This window comes from Pelodiscus sinensis, chromosome 24, assembly GCF_052426305.1.
Source record: "Pelodiscus sinensis isolate ZL-2025 chromosome 24, ASM5242630v1, whole genome shotgun sequence".
Classification (NCBI taxonomy): domain Eukaryota; kingdom Metazoa; phylum Chordata; order Testudines; family Trionychidae; genus Pelodiscus; species Pelodiscus sinensis.
Window position 1 is genome coordinate 25,832,504 of NC_143075.1, and position 16,183 is coordinate 25,848,686.

Genomic DNA, 16,183 nt, shown 5'->3' on the forward strand with positions numbered 1-16,183 from the left:
GTGCTTGTTTTAAACTTGTTGTCTATTGAAGTAATTTGGTGATCTCTAGTTCTTGTCTTATGAGGAGTAAATATCCCATCCTTATTTACGTTTTTTCCACACTAGTCATGATTTTATAGACCTGTATCATATCACCCCTTAGTCATCTCTTTTCCAAGATGAAAAGTCACAGTTTTATTAATCTCTCCTAATATAGAAGCTATTCCATAATAATAATATCTCCTAATAATTTTTGCTGCCCTTTTCTGTACCTTTTCCAATTCCAATTTTTTTAAAGATGGGGTTATTGGATCTGGTCACAATATTCAAGATGTGGACATAATATGGATTTATGTAGAGTCAACAAAATTTTCTGTCTTGTTATTTTTTATTATCCCTTTCCTAATGATTCTCAACATTCTGTTTGCTTTTTTGACTGCCATTGGACATTGAGTGAATTTTTTCAGAGAACTATCCACAATCATTCCAAGATTTCTCTTGAGTGGTAACAACTAATTTAGACCTCACCAGGGGTAGGTCTACACTACCACCCTAGTTCAAACTAGGGTGGTTAATGTAGGCAACCGGAGTTGCAAATGAAGCCCGGGATTTGAATTTCCCGGGCTTCATTTGCATGTTGCCGGGCGCCACCATTTTTAATGTCCACTAGTTCGGACTCCGTGCCCGCGGCTACACGCGGCACGAACTAGGTAGTTCGGATTAGGCTTCCTATTCCGAACTACTGGTACACCTTGTTCCACGAGGAGTAAGGGTGGTTTAGAATAGGAAGCCTAATCCGAACTACCTAGTTCGTGCCGCGTATAGCCACGGGCACGGAGTCCAAACTAGCAGACATTTAAAAATGGCGGCGCCTGGCAACATGCAAATGAAGCCCAGGAAATTCAAATCTCGGGCTGCATTTGCAACTCCGGTTGCCTACATTAACCACCCTAGTTCGAACGAGGGTGGTAGTGTAGACATACCCCAATATATTTGTATAGTAATGATTATGTTTTCCAATGTGCATTTATCAACACCAAATTTCATCTGCCATTTTGTTGTCCAGTCACTCAGTTTTGTGAGATCCCTCTTTAATTTTTAACAGTTTGCTTTGTTCTTAATTATCTCAAGTAGTTTTGTACTATCTGCAAATTTTGCCACCTCACTGTTTACCTGTTTCTCCAGATCATTTATGAATATGTTGAATGGGAATGGTCACAGTACATGCTCTCGGGGGGACACCACTATTTACCCCTCCATTCCAAAAACTGATCATTTGTGTCTTCCCTTTGTTTCCTACCTTATAAAAGAAGTTACTAATCCATGAGAGAACCTTTCCTCTTATCCCATGACAGCTTACTTGGCAGACCATGTCAAAGACCTTCTGGAAATCTAAGTACTCTATCTCACCCTTGTCCACATGCTTGCTGACTCCCTCAAAGAATTCTAGTAGATTGCTGAGGCAATGTCCTGTTACAAAAACCATGTTGACTCATAGACTTTAAGGTCAGAAGGGACCATTATGATCATCTAGTCTGACCCCCTGCACAGTGCAGGCCACAGAATCTCACTCACCCCTCCTAGAATAATCCTCTCACCTAGATCTCAGATATTGAACCCTTCAAATACTTTGAAGACCCCAAGATGTAGAGATCTTCCAGCTGTGATCTGTACCCCATGCTACAGAGGAAGGCAAAAAACCTCCAGGGTCTCTGCCAATCTACCCTGGAGGAAAATTCCTTCCCGACCCCAAATATGGCAATCAGCTAAACCCTGAGCATGTGGGCAAGACTCACCAGCCAGACACCCAGAAAGTTCTCTATAGTAACTCCTATCATCCCTCCATTGACCTATCATCCCTCCATCCCTCCTAAACTAGCTACAGGCATAAAGGGAAACAAGAAGACTTTTTATAAATACATTAAAAGCAAGAGGAAGACCAAGGACAGGGTAGGCCCACTGCTTAGTGAGGAGGGAGAAGCAGTAACAGGAAACTTGGAAATGGCGGAGATGCTCAATGACTTCTTTGTTTCGGTCTTCACCGAGAAGTCTGGAGGTGTGCCTAATGTAGTGAATACAAGCAGAGAGAGGGTAGGTTTAGAAGATAGGATACACAAAGAACAAGTTAAAAGTCACTTAGGAAAGTTAGATGTCAGCAAGTCACCAGGTCCTGATGAAATGCATCCCAGGATACTCAAGGAGCTGATAGAGGAGGTATCTGAGCCTTTAGCTATGATCTTTGAAAAATCATGGCAGACAGGGGAGATTCCAGAAGACTGGAAAAGGGCAAATATTGTGCCCATCTATAAAAAGGGGAATAAGAACAACCCAGGAAACTATAGACCGGTCAGTTTAACGTCTGTCCCAGGGAAGATAATGGAGCAGGTAATTAAGGAAATCCTATGCAAACACTTGGAAGGTAATAAAGTGATAGGGAATAGCCAGCATGGGTTTGTGAAGAACAAGTCATGCCAAACTAATCTGATAGCTTTCTTTGATAGGATAACGAGCCTTGTGGATAAGGGAGAAGCGGTGGATGTCATATACCTAGACTTTAGTAAGGCATTTGATACGGTCTCGCATGATATTCTTATTGATAAACTAGGCAAATATAACTTAGATAGGGCCACGATAAGGTGGGTGCATAATTGGCTCGATAACCGTAGTCAGAGAGTTGTTGTTAACGGTTCTAAATCCTGCTGGAAAGGGATAACAAGTGGAGTTCCTCAAGGGTCTGTTTTGGGACCCGTACTGTTCAATATCTTCATCAATGATGTAGATATTGGGATAGAGAGTACGCTTATTAAGTTTGCAGATGATACCAAACTGGGTGGGGTTGCGACTTCTTTGGAGGATAGGGACATAATTCAAAATGACCTTAGCAAGTTAGAGAAATGGTCAGAGGTAAACAGGATGAGGTTTAATAAAGAGAAATGCAAAGTGCTCCACTTAGGAAGGAACAATCAGTTCCATACATACAAGATGGGAAGCGACTGTCTAGGAAGGAGCATGGCGGAAAGGGATCTAGGGGTCATAGTGGACCACAAGTTGAATATGAGTCAACAGTGTGATGCTGTTGCAAAAAAAGCAAATATGATTCTAGGTTGTATCAACAGGTGTGTTGTAAGCAAAACTCGTGAAGTCATTCTGCCGCTCTACTCTGCACTAGTTAGGCCTCAGCTGGAGTACTGTGTCCAGTTCTGGGCGCCACATTTCAAGAAAGATGTGGAGAAATTGGAAAGGGTACAGAGAAGAGCGACAAGAATGATTAAAGGTCTAGAGAACATGACCTATGAAGCCAGGCTTCATGAACTGGGCTTGTTTAGTTTGGAAAAAAGAAGATTAAGGGGGGACATGATAGCGGTTTTCAAATATCTAAAAGGGTGTCACAAGGAGGAAGGAGAAAATTTGTTCCTCTTGGTTTCTGAGGACAGGACAAGGAGTAATGGGCTTAAAGTGCAGCAGGGGAGGTTTAGATTGGACATTAGGAAAAAATTCCTAACTGTCAGGGTGGTCAAATATTGGAATAAATTGCCAAGGGAGGTGGTGGAATCTCCCTCTCTGGAGATATTTAAGAACAGGTTAGATAGACATCTGTCAGGGATGGTGTAGGTGGAGCTTGGTCCTGCCTTGAGGGCGGGGGGCTGGACTCGATGACCTCTTGAGGTCCCTTCCAGTCCTATTATTCTATGATTCTATGATTCTATTTCCCACTGATAATGAATGGGTCAATTAGTTACCAAGTTCATGTTATCTCATCAAACCATTCCCTTCATAAACCCATCTAGTTTAATCTTGAAACCAGATAGATCTTTTGCCCCCACTACTTCCCTTGGAAGGCCATTCCAGAACTTCACTCCTCTAATGGTTAGAAACCTTCGTCTAATCTCAAGTCTAAACTTCCTACTAGCCAGCTTATATCCATTTGTTCTTGTGTCCACAATGGTATTAAGCTTAAATAATTCCTCTCCCTCCCTGGTATTTATCCCTCTAATATATTTAAAGAGTGCAATCATGTCTCCCCTCAGCCTTCTTTTGGTTAAGGTAAACAAGCCAAGCTCCTTAAGTCTCCTTTCATAAGACAGATTTTTCCATTCCTCGGATCATCCTAGTGGCCCTTCTTTGTACCTGTTCCAGTTTGAATTCATCCTTCTTAAACATGGGAGACCAGAACTGCACACAGTATTCCAAATGGGGTCTCACCAATGCCTTGTATAATGGCACCAACACCTCCTTATCTCTACTGGAAATACCTCGCCTAATACATCCCGAGACCGTATTAGCCTTTTTCACGGCCGTGTCACAATGGCGGCTCATAGTCATCCTATAATCAACCAGGACTCCAAGGTCCTTCTCCTCCTCCGTTACTTCCAACTGATGTGTCCCCAGCTTATAACTAAAATTCTTGTTATTAATCCCTAAATGCATAACCTTACACTTCTCACTATTAAATTTCATCCTATTGCTATCACTCCAATTTACAAGATCATCCAGATCTTCCTGTATGATATCCCGATCCTTTTCTGAATTGGCAATAGCTCCCAACTTTGTGTCATTCGCAAATTTTATCAGGACACTTCCACTTTTGGTGCCAAGGTCAGCGATAAAAAGATTAAATAAAATTGGCCCCAAAACTGATCCCTGAGGAACTCCGCTAGTAACCTTCCTCCAACCTGACAGTTCACCTTTCAATATAACCCGCTGTAGTCTCCCCTTTAACCAGTTGCTTATCCACCTCTCAACTTTCATATTAATCCCTATCTTTTCCAATTTAACCAATAATTCCCCATGTGGTACTGTATCAAATGCCTTACTAAAGTCGAGGTAGATTAGATACACTGCATTTCCTTTATCTAAAAAAATCTGTTACTTTCTCAAAAAAAGGAGATCAGGTTGGTTTGGCACGATCTACCTTTTGTAAAACCATGTTGTAATTTGTCCCAATTGCCTTTAGCCTCAATGTCTCTAACTACTTTCCCCTTCAAAATTTTTTTCCAAGATCTTGCATAATACAGATGTCAAACTAACAGGCCTATAGTTACCCGGGTCGCTTTTTTCCCCTTTCTTAAAAATAGGAACTATATTAGCAATTCTCCAGTCAAATGGTACAACCCCTGAGTTTAGAGATTTATTAAAAATTTGTGCTAATGGACTTGCAAGTTCATGTGCCAGTTCCTTTAATATTCTTGGATGAAGATTATCTGGGCCCCCCGATTTACTCCCATTAAGCTGTTCAAGTTTGGCTTTTACCTCGGATATGGTAATATCTACCTCCACATCCTTAGTCCCATTTGTTATGTTACCATTATCCCTAAGCTCTTCATTAGCCTCATTAAAGACTGAAGCAAAGTATTTGTTTAGATATTGGGCCATTCCTAGATTATCCTTAACCTCCACTCCATCCTTAGTAATTAGCGGTCCTACTTCTTCTTTTTTTGTTTTTTTCCTATTTATATGACTATAAAACCTTGTACTATTGGTTTTAATTCCCTTTGCAAGATCCAGCTCTACCTGACTTTTACCCTTTCTCACTTTGTCCCTACATGCTCTAACCTCAATAAGGTAGGTTTCTTTACTGATCCCTCCCATTTTCCACTCCTTATATGCTTTCTGCTTTTTCTTAATCACCTCTCTGAGATGCTTGCTCATCCAGCTTGGTCTAACACACCTGCCTATACATTTTTTCCCTTTTCTTGGGATACAGGCTTCTGACAGCTTCTGCAATTTTTAACTTAAAATAATTATCAAGATCCATAATTACTTTAGTCCAATCAACTTCCCTAACTAATTTCCTTAATTTATTAAAGTTAGCCCTTTTGAAATAAAAAACCCTAGTCTCAGATTTATTTTTGTTTATCCTTCCATTTAATTTGAACTGAATTAGCTCATGATCACTCGAGCCAAGGTTGTCCCCTACAACCATTTCATCTATGAGGTCCTCGCTACTCACCAAAACCAAATCTAAAATAGCATCCCCCCTTGTGGGTTCAGCAACTACTTGATGAAGGAATTCATCAGCTATCACATCTAGGAAAATCTGAGCCCTATTATTATTACTAGCACTTGTTCTCCAGACTATATCTGGAAAGTTGAAATCTTCCATGATTACGCCGTTTCCATGAGTATTTACTTCATTAAAAACATTAAAGAGGTCTCTATCCATATCCAAATTGGATCCTGGTGGTCTATAACACACCCCAAGCACTATCCCAGGGGAGGATCTGATAGTTTTCTTTCCCAATATGATTTTTGCCCAAACAGACTCTGTCTTCTCCATTCCATCACTTTTTATTTCTTTACAATCTACCTCATCTTTGATATACAATGCGACTCCACCACCTTTACCCTTATTTCTGTCTTTCCTAAACAGCACATACCCTTCAATACCTGTAATCCAGTCATGCCTAGTATTCCACCATGTTTCTGTTATTCCTATAATATCTGGTTTCACTTCCTGGACCAATAGCTCTAGTTCCTCCTTTTTGTTACCTAGGCTCCTCGCATTGGTGTACAAACATCTTAATTTTTGCTGTTTGGCCTCACTCACATTCTTTACCCAATTTGGCCCGGACATTGTACCTCCAATATGACCTATTAGACTAGCATCCACCCTACCCTTCCTCATGTACATTCTCCTACCCCCAGCTATCTCCTTTCTTACTTCGTTTTCCTCCATCTCAGTGTTAAAATCCGGCGTAGAGATTACCTGGACATCTCCCAACCGTCTCCCCCAAATTCCTAGTTTAAAGCTCTCTTAATCAGCTGAGCCAGCCTCCTTCCTAGAAGTCTATTTCCCTCCTTACTTAGGTGAAGTCCATCCCGAGAGAACAGTCCTCTGTCCATAAATGCCTCCCAGTGACCATACATCCCAAAGCCCTCCTTATAGCACCACTGCCTAAGCCATCTATTGATCATCATAATCCTGTCACATCTTAGTTGCCCTTCTCTAGGAACAGGCAGAATCCCATTAAAGATCACCTGAGCCTCAATTTCCTTGAGCGTCCTCCCCAGCCTAGCATAGTCTCCCTTAATTCGTTCCAACGAGAATCTAGCCGTATTATTTGTTCCTACATGAAGGATGATCAATGGATTCCTTCCTGCTCCCTTAATAATCCTCTTCAACCTCAGTTCCACATCTCGTATCTTAGCACCTGGCAGACAGCACACCCTTCTATTCTCTGGATCAGCTCTGGTTACAGGCCTATCTATTCTTCTCAATAAGGAGTCCCCAATCACAGAGACCTGCCTTTTCCTAGTGACAGTGCGATTCTCTGGTCTATCTCTTGGTTCCTCTGGCTGCAAGTCCTTGCCATTCCTATTTTCCCTTGTAATCCTCTTTAACCCATCCTGTATCCTCCTAATTCTCCTTATTGGTGTTGTCTCCATTAACTCTTCCCCTTTATCTATGGGACTAGCCACTCTTCTCTTCTTCCTCACCCTTCCATCTTCATTATCTACTTGCTGTACCCCTTCTTCATTCTCCAGCTCCACATACCTGTTCTTGAGCTCTATTTCTCCTTCACTGACCCATCTTTTCCTCTGCCTGGTTCTCTGAGTCACAAGCTTCCACTGTCCATTTTCTTCGCCCAGCAGTCCCCCCTTTGAGGCCCTTGGTCCTGCTTCCATCTGCATATCTAAGCTTTCCCCTTCAGCCACGTCATGCCTTTGCTCCATCATGTGCTCAAACCCCCTTCTAAACTCGACCAGAGTTTCCACCTGCATCTCCAGTCCTCGGATCTTTTCTTCCATCAGCTCTAGCAGGCGGCACTTCATGCAAACAAAACTCCTTTCAGGTACCTCCTCCAGAATCATGTCCATACCGCAGGTACCACATCCAATCATCCTCCTTGTGTTCTCTGCTACTTGGGCCATGGCCACTACTGCCTCTGAGTTTTATCTACTTTCTTACCAAAATCCTATTAGTCCGGTGAACACAAAAACAGACCAAAACACCCCTCCACAGCAAAAACAAACCCTAATCAAGTTCCAATATGCAAACTCCTCTTACAAACTCCCACTCAAACTCCCGTTTACAGCTCTGTTTGACTCTTTCTCAACAGATTGTGTTCATCCATGTGTCTGATAATTCTGTTCTTTACTATAGTTTCAGCCAATTTGCCCAGTACTAAAGTTAGACTTACCAGCACTGCAATTTCTAGGATCACTTCTGGACCCTTTTAAAAAAAATTGGCATTACATTAGCTCTCCTCCCCTCATCTGGTACAGAAGCTGATTCAAATAATAGTAAAGCCACACTGCAGGTCTAAGTACCCCCCTCAAAAAAGGTTACATACCTTTCTGTAAATGTTGCTCTTCAATATGTGTTGTTCATGTCCATTTCAATTAGGTGTCTGTGGCTACGTGTAGACTGCAGGCTTTTTGCACAAGAAGCTTTTGTCAGAAGAGATCTTCTGCAAAAACTTCTTGCGCAAGAGCGCATCCACACACAAAAGCGCATCAAATAAGTGATGCGCTTTTGCGAAAGAGAGCGTCCAGACTGACTGGACACGCTGTCACATGAAAGATCACCCGGAACCATTCCAGGCAGGGCTTTAGGTCACCTGTTGCTTTCAAGGGCTGGTGCCAGAGCCTTGCAGAGACATGTGCTTAAAGGGACCCCCCCCCCCCGACAGCCATTTCCCTGATTCTGCCTGCTTGCGGACCACTTTGAGAGACAGTAAAGCTTCAGCAGTGTCTGCTGTGGTTGCCCTGTTCTTTTTGGGGATGCCACAACTTTTTCCGGAGCTGCCCCTAGACAGGCAATGGCCCCACACAGCCATGCTGCAGTTCTTCCAGCATTTGCTGCCAGCTGCCTTCCTCTTCATGGAGGACCTGGACCCCGAGCTCCTCCTGGGGACCCTCTCCATGGCTGCGGCTCCTCCACTCTGGCTGCTGTACTCCACTTTGGAGAGGCGTTTTTGGAGGATGGAGACCAGCTCGGACTGATGGGACCGGCTGGTCCTGGAGTGCTGGGATGACCAGCAGTGGGTACAGAACTTAGAATGTGCAAGGCCACCTTCCTCGAGCTCTGTACCTGGTTTGCCCCTGCCCTCTGGAGACAAGATACTCACCTGTGGCCCACAATACCCCTGCAGAAGCAGGTCACAATTGCCCTGTGGAAGCTCTCCACCCCAGAAAACTACCGGTTGGTGGGCAACCAGTTTGGGATGGGGAAGTCCACTGTCAGGGCCCTCCTTATGGAGGTAAGGAGCTCTTGGGCTACAGTCCCTGCACAGGAGTGCAGGGGAGAGGAGAATGTTGGTTAAGGGGGACCTTCGGGAGAGTGAGGCTGGGGACTGTAGGTGGTGGAGTAGGAGTGGGGAAAGCCCTGTCCCCGGGGGGCTTGTGCCATCCTGCCCTCACATAGCCCTGCTGGTGGGGGGGGGGGCAGGAAGTGGACTCATAGGAGGAGGCTCCTGAGAGGCAGCAGAGGAGGGGAGGGGGATAAGTTCCTCCCATGGGCTCAGTCACCCCCTTTCATTCTCTGTTTTGTGTGTCTCCTTCTACAGGTGATGAGGGCCATTAACTCTCTGCTGCTGCGGAGCGTTGTCCGTCTGGTGGACCTGGACACAACCCTGTCCGGATTTGCTACCCTGGGGTTCCCCAACTGTGGGGGAGCCATCGACGGGATGCACATCCCAATCAGAGCACTGGACCATCAAGCAGCCCCGTTTATAAATAGGAAGGGCTACTTTTCTGTTGTCCTGCAGGCCCTGGTGGACTGCCGGGGCCAATTCTCAGACATTTTTGTCTATCTCTTCCCCCTCTCAACCCTTCCCCTTACCCCTTTCCTGACCTCCCAATAAACACGCCTGATTGGTTGCAGATCAAAAGGAGTCTTTTAATTACACATTCAGAAAAGGTGGGCAGGGGGAGAGGGGAAGTCTGAACTGGGAGGGGGGAATCAGGACTGAGCGGAGGAGTGGGGCGGCTTGAGGTGCCCCCTGAGATGCAGGGATCTCATTGGGGTTGTGTTGCTCTGGATCCCACAAAAGGATGGACAGAAGGGGGAAGGCTTAGAGCAGGGTCATGGTTGGTGGGGGGACAGGAGGAGGGGCCATAGGCATCACTTGTGGAGAAGGCATGGGCATTGCTAAGGGAGGGAGCAGAGGCATAGCAGGGTGGGCTGGCGGATGGGCAATGGCCATAAGAGGGGGACCAGGAGGGTGAAAGGCTGGAGAAGCAGCATCAGGCAGGTGTTCCGCCATGCGGGACCTGATGCTACACATGGTGTCACAACATGACATCAATTGGTTCCAACCATGCTCCCATCAGTCCATGTCCACATTGATCCTGCGCTCTAGGGTCTGCTGGATGTCCCGGAGGACACTGATGTGCTAGTGCATCAGGTCCTCCTGCACCCTGGCTCATCTGTGGGTCCCCCGGGCTCTGGCGGGTGGCTGTGGTGGTGTGGCTCGGCCCTCTGTCCCGGCTGTGGAGAACACATAAGAGGGGGAGGCGGTCAGTCATCAGTGCAGACACTGTCCATGAGGCCATGTCCTCCTCTGTGAATGGCGACCTCAACATTCCTCAGCCCAGAGAAGGGGGATGTCCCGGGTGCAAGGGGCACCAATGTGCCCAAAGGACCGTGCTGCCTGCTTTCCCCCACACCCTCCACAAACCATGGACAGGCAGGCAAGGGAAGTGTCCTGCTACAGTGGGATCCTCTCATGGGCAGCAGAGGAGCTGGGAGCAACCTGCCCCCCTCCCTTCGGGGTCTGTACATGCAGCTGCGGCTCGCTGTGCTGTCTGTGGGAGCGGGTGCTATCTCGCATGTGCAAGCATGCCAGTGTGCGGCACTCCTTGGTCTATGACAGCACCCTTGTGGCTAGCCTTCTTCCAGCCGGTGCGCCTTCACCGGGGGCAGGATGTGTGAGGCCTCCCCTGAGCCTGGCAGCAGGATCCTGAGAATGGTCGGGGCTGCTTGCTGTGTCTGCATGCCGCACCCTCCCGCTGCACGGACCACAGCATGATGTGAAGCCCGAGCGACACTCAATCCCTGCTCCCTGTGCGTCCACCTCCCCTGCCCTGTGTGTGTGACAACTCACCGGAAGATCCCTCTCAGGCATCTGAGGAGGCTTTGGAGATGTCCTGGCTGATAGTGTTTGACTCAAGGGACAGGGTCATGGTCCCTGTCTCTTGCTCCTCCTCCTCCAGCTGGGGTTGGCCTTAGTCCTCCTGATCCTCCTGTGGAGCGATCTCCATCTGGACTCTGATGGGGTTCTCAACCCTGGAGTCCACCAGGATGGGTGGGGAAGACATTTCCCCATCCCCCAGGATGTGGTGGAGCTCGGCGTAGTAGGGGCAGGTGTGGGGTCCTGCCCCTGAGCACGTGCTGCGCTTGGTGGCCCTCACATACCCCAGATGGAGCTCCTTCCTTCACCTTGCACTGGACCTGCTCCATGGTCTGGGCAGGGTGTCCTCGCTCCACCAGGGATGCGACCATCCAAGAGTAGATCTCGGTGTTCTGCCTTTTGGCCCGGGGCTCTTGCAGGGTCTCATCCTTGCCCCACAATTCGAGGAGGGCCTGCCTGAATGATTTATCCCATTTGGAGAGTTGATCTGATCCCTTTTGGGGTTTGGTTTCCTGGATGCTGTGCCTGAGACTGCATTCTCCTCAGAGCTGAAGTGATTCAGTGTCTGCATTGCTCTTCAGGGGCGAGGGGAGCAAAGCTCTGTACCTTGGCTGGGAGAGACCAGAAGATTTGGCCTAGCAGGACAGGGTACTGAGAAGCCCCAGAGAACAAGGAGGTGAGTGTCAGTGGCTCTGTCAGCACACCAGGAAGCAGGGCCGGCTCTAGGTTTTTTGCTGCCCCAAGGAAAAAAATTTTTGGCCACCCCCCCCTTTTTTTGTCCAGGGAGGGCGCGCACGCAAATGCAGCTTGCACGGCTTGCTGGGGTGCGCGCGCAAATGAAGCTTGTGCGGCTTCCTGGGGGATGGAGTGCGCACTTCAGGGGGAGCCCAAACCCCGGGGCATTTTCATCTCCTAGGAGAGCATCAGGGACTCCCCACGTGAGGACAATGGGAGGGCAGGTTCATCCACAGCATGTCAGTTAAAGACGTCCAAAGCACGCAGCTGTTCACATCCCCTAGGGCTGGAGTCCCGGTTCCACTCCTCATTCTGCAAATGGATTTTATTATTAGAAGCCTTATAAATACTCAGACTCCAACCCTAACACATAAGCTGTCCAACTCATGGTGTTCATGGACAAGAATCAGCCTCACAATACAATCATAGAATCATAGAATACTAGGAATGGAAGGGACCTTGAGAGGTCGAGTCCAGTCCTCTGCCCTCACGGCAGGACCCAGTTCTGTCTAGCTCATCCCTGATAGACATTTCTCTAACCTACTCTTAAATATCTCCAGAGATGAAGATTCCACAACCTCCCTGGGCAATTTATTCCAGTGTTTGACCACCCTGTGTGACGGACCGGGCCGTGGCTGGGCACAGCTGAGGGCGTCCGCTCAGGGAGAATTGCTCAACTTTGGGGCTCCTTACAGCCCCCAGACTGGTGACCTCTCCAAACTGGCCACAAACCAGTCCCACCGAGCACTTCAGCAGCCTGCCTGAAGCCTCACGAGCAAAACCCCTCTGACACTCCAGCAATATCTGTGCCCCAGATGGCCCCGGGCCTTATACACCGGTGGGAGGTCTTAGAACCCAATCCCACCTACCCCGAACAAGTTCTGTCTGGTTCCAAGAAACCAGCCATAGATCCCTGGTCAATTTACCCTCTGGACCTTACCCACAAATCATGCTGAGCCAAGCCTTTAGAATCTATCCTCTAAAGGTTTATTATTACAATAAAGAAAAGCATGAGAGTAAGGTTGCTAAAGAATCGTACATTACATGCATCGAATTTCCCAGTTCTCGGTGCAGGCTCTAGCAGAGATGTTACAGCTGCTGGTTTAAAAGTTCTTGTTGCGCATCCTAGGATCAGGATGGGTCCACAGTTCTTTCTCGCTCTTTGATCCCTGCATTGCTGCCTCTGGGATGAAGTGCTGAGCTGAAGACCAAGTTGGAGTCCACCACATGGACTATTTATCCCTCCTTCCCGGTCTCTTCTTGGCTACAGCAGGTCACCTGGCCCACGGCCTATTCCTGTGTTCCCTACTGGTAGCCCTTAGGTATGAGTCACCACTCATTCTTTAGGTGTGTCCTTGGCCCATTGAGTGCCATTGTCCCAAAGGGCCTCGCTAATTAGCACGTCCATAGGCCGGGCTCTGCCCAATGCTCAACCACATGCAGGGAAATATTCAGTATCCGCACAGATTACAGATTCCTAACTATACACACAGACATTATACAGTCACATGACTAGCATACATAGGATTAGCAGACAGAGAGCTTCTATTCAACACCCCACATGGCCCCCTTTTATACCATTTTTGGGGCCAACACCCCCACTTATGGGTGCAGGAGTGATCTGGCTGCTTCCCTCAAATTCAGTAACGTGACACCCTGACAGTTAGGAACTTTTTCCTAATGTCCAACCTAATCCTCCCTTGCTGCAGTTTAAGCCCATTGCCTCTTGTTCTATCCCCAGAGGCCAAGATGAATAAGTTTTCTCCCTCCTCCTTATGACACCCTTTTAGTTACCTGAAAACTGCTATCATGTCCCCCCTCAATCTTCACTTTTCTAAACGAAACAAACCCAATTCCTTCAGTCTTCCCTCATAAGTCATGTTCTCTAGACCTTTAATCATTCTTGTTATTCTTCTCTGGACCTTCTCCAATTTCTCCACACTTTTCTTGAAATGCGGTGCCCAGAACTGGACACAATACTCCAAATGAGGCCTAACCAGCGCAGAGTAGAGCGGAAGAAGGACTTCTCGTGTCTTGCTCACAACACACCTGTTAATGCCTCCCAGAATCATGTTTGCTTTCTTTGCAACAGCATCACACTGTTGCCTCATATTCAGCTTGTGGTCCACTATGACCCCTAGATCCCTTTCTGCCATATTCCTTCCCAGACAGCCGCTTCCCATTCTGTACGTATGAAACTGATTGTTCCTTCCTAAGTGGAGCACTTTGCATTTGTCTTTATTAAACGTCATCCTATTTACCTCAGACCATTTCTCCAATTTGTCCAGGTCATTTTGAATTATGACCCTATCCTCCAGATTAGTCTCAACCCCTCCCAACTTGGTATCACCTGCAAACTTAATAAGCGTACTTTCTATACCAATATCTAAATCATTGATGAAGATATTGAACAGAGCCAGTCCCAAAACAGACCCCTGTGGAACCCCACTTGTTATGCCTTTCCAGCAGGATTGTGAACCATTAATAACTACTCTCTGAGTACAGTTATCCAGCCAGTTATGCACCCACCTTATAGTAGCCCCATCTAAGTTGTATTTACCTAGTTTATTGATAAGAATATCATGCGAGACCGTATCAAACGCCTTACTAAAATCTAAGTATACCACATCCACCGCTTCTCCCTTATGCACAAGACTCGTTATCCTATTAAAGAAAGCTATCAGATTGGTTTGACATGATTTGTTATTTCCCTTTTTATAGATGGGCACTATATTTGCCAGTCCTCTGGAATCTCTCCTATGTCCCATGATTTTCCAAAGATGATAGCTAGAGGCTCAGATACCTCCTCTATCAGCTCCTTGAGTATTCTAGGATGCATTTCATCAGGCCCTGGTGACTTGCAGGCATCTAACTTTTCTAGGTGATTTTTAATTTGTTCTTTTTTTATTTTACCTTCTAAAACTACCCCCTTCCCACTAGCATTCACTATGTTAGGCATTCCTTTATCAGATTTCTCAGTGAAGACCGAAACAAAGAAGTCATTGAGCATCTCTGCCATTTCCAAGTTTCCTGTTACTGTTCCTCTCTCCTCACTGACCAGTGGGCCTACCCTCTCCTTAGTTTTCCTCTTGCTTCTAATGTATTTATAAAAAGTCTTCTTGTTTCCCTTTATTCCCGTAGCTAGTTTGAGCTCATTCTGTGCCTTTGTCTTTCTAATCTTGCCCCTGCATTCCTGTGCTGTTTGCCTATATTCATCCCTTGTAATTTGTCCTGGTTTCCATTTTTTATATGACTTCTTTTTTATTTTTAGATTATGCAAGATCTCGTGGTTAAGCCAATGTGGTCTTTTGCCATATTTTCTATCTTTCTAACACATCGGAATAGCTTGCTTTTGGGCCTTTAACAATATCCCTTTGAAAAAACTGCCAACTCTCCTCAGTTGTTTTTCCTTCTCAGTCTCGATCCCCATAGGTCCTTACCTATCAGCTCTCTGAGCTTACCAAAATCCGCCTTCCCGAAATCCATTGTCTCTATTTTGCTGTTCTCCTTTCTATCCTTCCTTAGAATTGTGAACTCTATGATTTCATGATCACTTTCACCTAAGTTGCCTTCCACTTTCAAATTCAAATGAGACAGTTCAAAGTGATTAAGAGAACTTTTCTTTCAGTTTTACATTTTTAGTCTATTACCCGCTTATGCAAAAATGGTGTGTAATAGGAACACTTAAGAGACAGGTTTTACCTGATTTATTATTTGCTAATTGGTGGCTACTTTTTTTAAAACATATTGTAGAAGCTGTAGAAACCATTTTCATATTTAGCTAGAAGCCATCTTGTATATCAGAAACCATTTCAGCTTTTCTCTCAAGCACGTAGACCAGAGTGAACTTTCTGTCGAGCCCCGTGTAGCCGCGCTGCACGGGGTTCGAAGCAGCGGGGTTTTAAAAATGGCGGCTCCCCGCTTATGCAAATGAAGCCCAGGAAATTCAAATCCCGGGCTTCATTTGCAAGTGCGGTATGCCTACATTACCCTCCTAGTTCAAACTAGGAGGGTAGTGTAGACATACCCAGGGAGAGGGAGAATCACATGGGTCCCAGGCAGGGGTGAGGTTGTCAGGACACAGCAGAAGGGGGCTGGGTTCCTGGGCAGGTGTGTGTGTGGGGGGGAGGGAGGGTTCAGGGCCCAGAGAGTAGGGGGAGGGAGGATTGTTTAGAGAGCCAGACAGGAGATGGGGATCTGGGGGGGGGGGGGGAAGAAGAGGAGACGGGGTCCCAACAGGGTTGCAGTGGGCCAGGAGGTGGGGTTACTGGGCAGAGGCTGAGCTGGGGGAGGAGAAAAGAGGGAGGAGGTAGCGGGCAAAGAAGAGGCCACCAGGCTCAGCCTCACCAGCCACGGCCACCTCATGCCGCCCTCCAGGAATCACCCCTGCAGGG

At 46.6% G+C, this 16,183-nt stretch overlaps 1 protein-coding gene across 11 annotated transcripts in view; it reads right to left on the reverse strand.

Annotated features, from left to right (window-relative positions):
* Positions 1-16,183, reverse strand: part of KIF17 (kinesin family member 17) — a 149,569-nt gene that overhangs the window by 16,936 nt on the left and 116,450 nt on the right. The window lies entirely within an intron of this gene.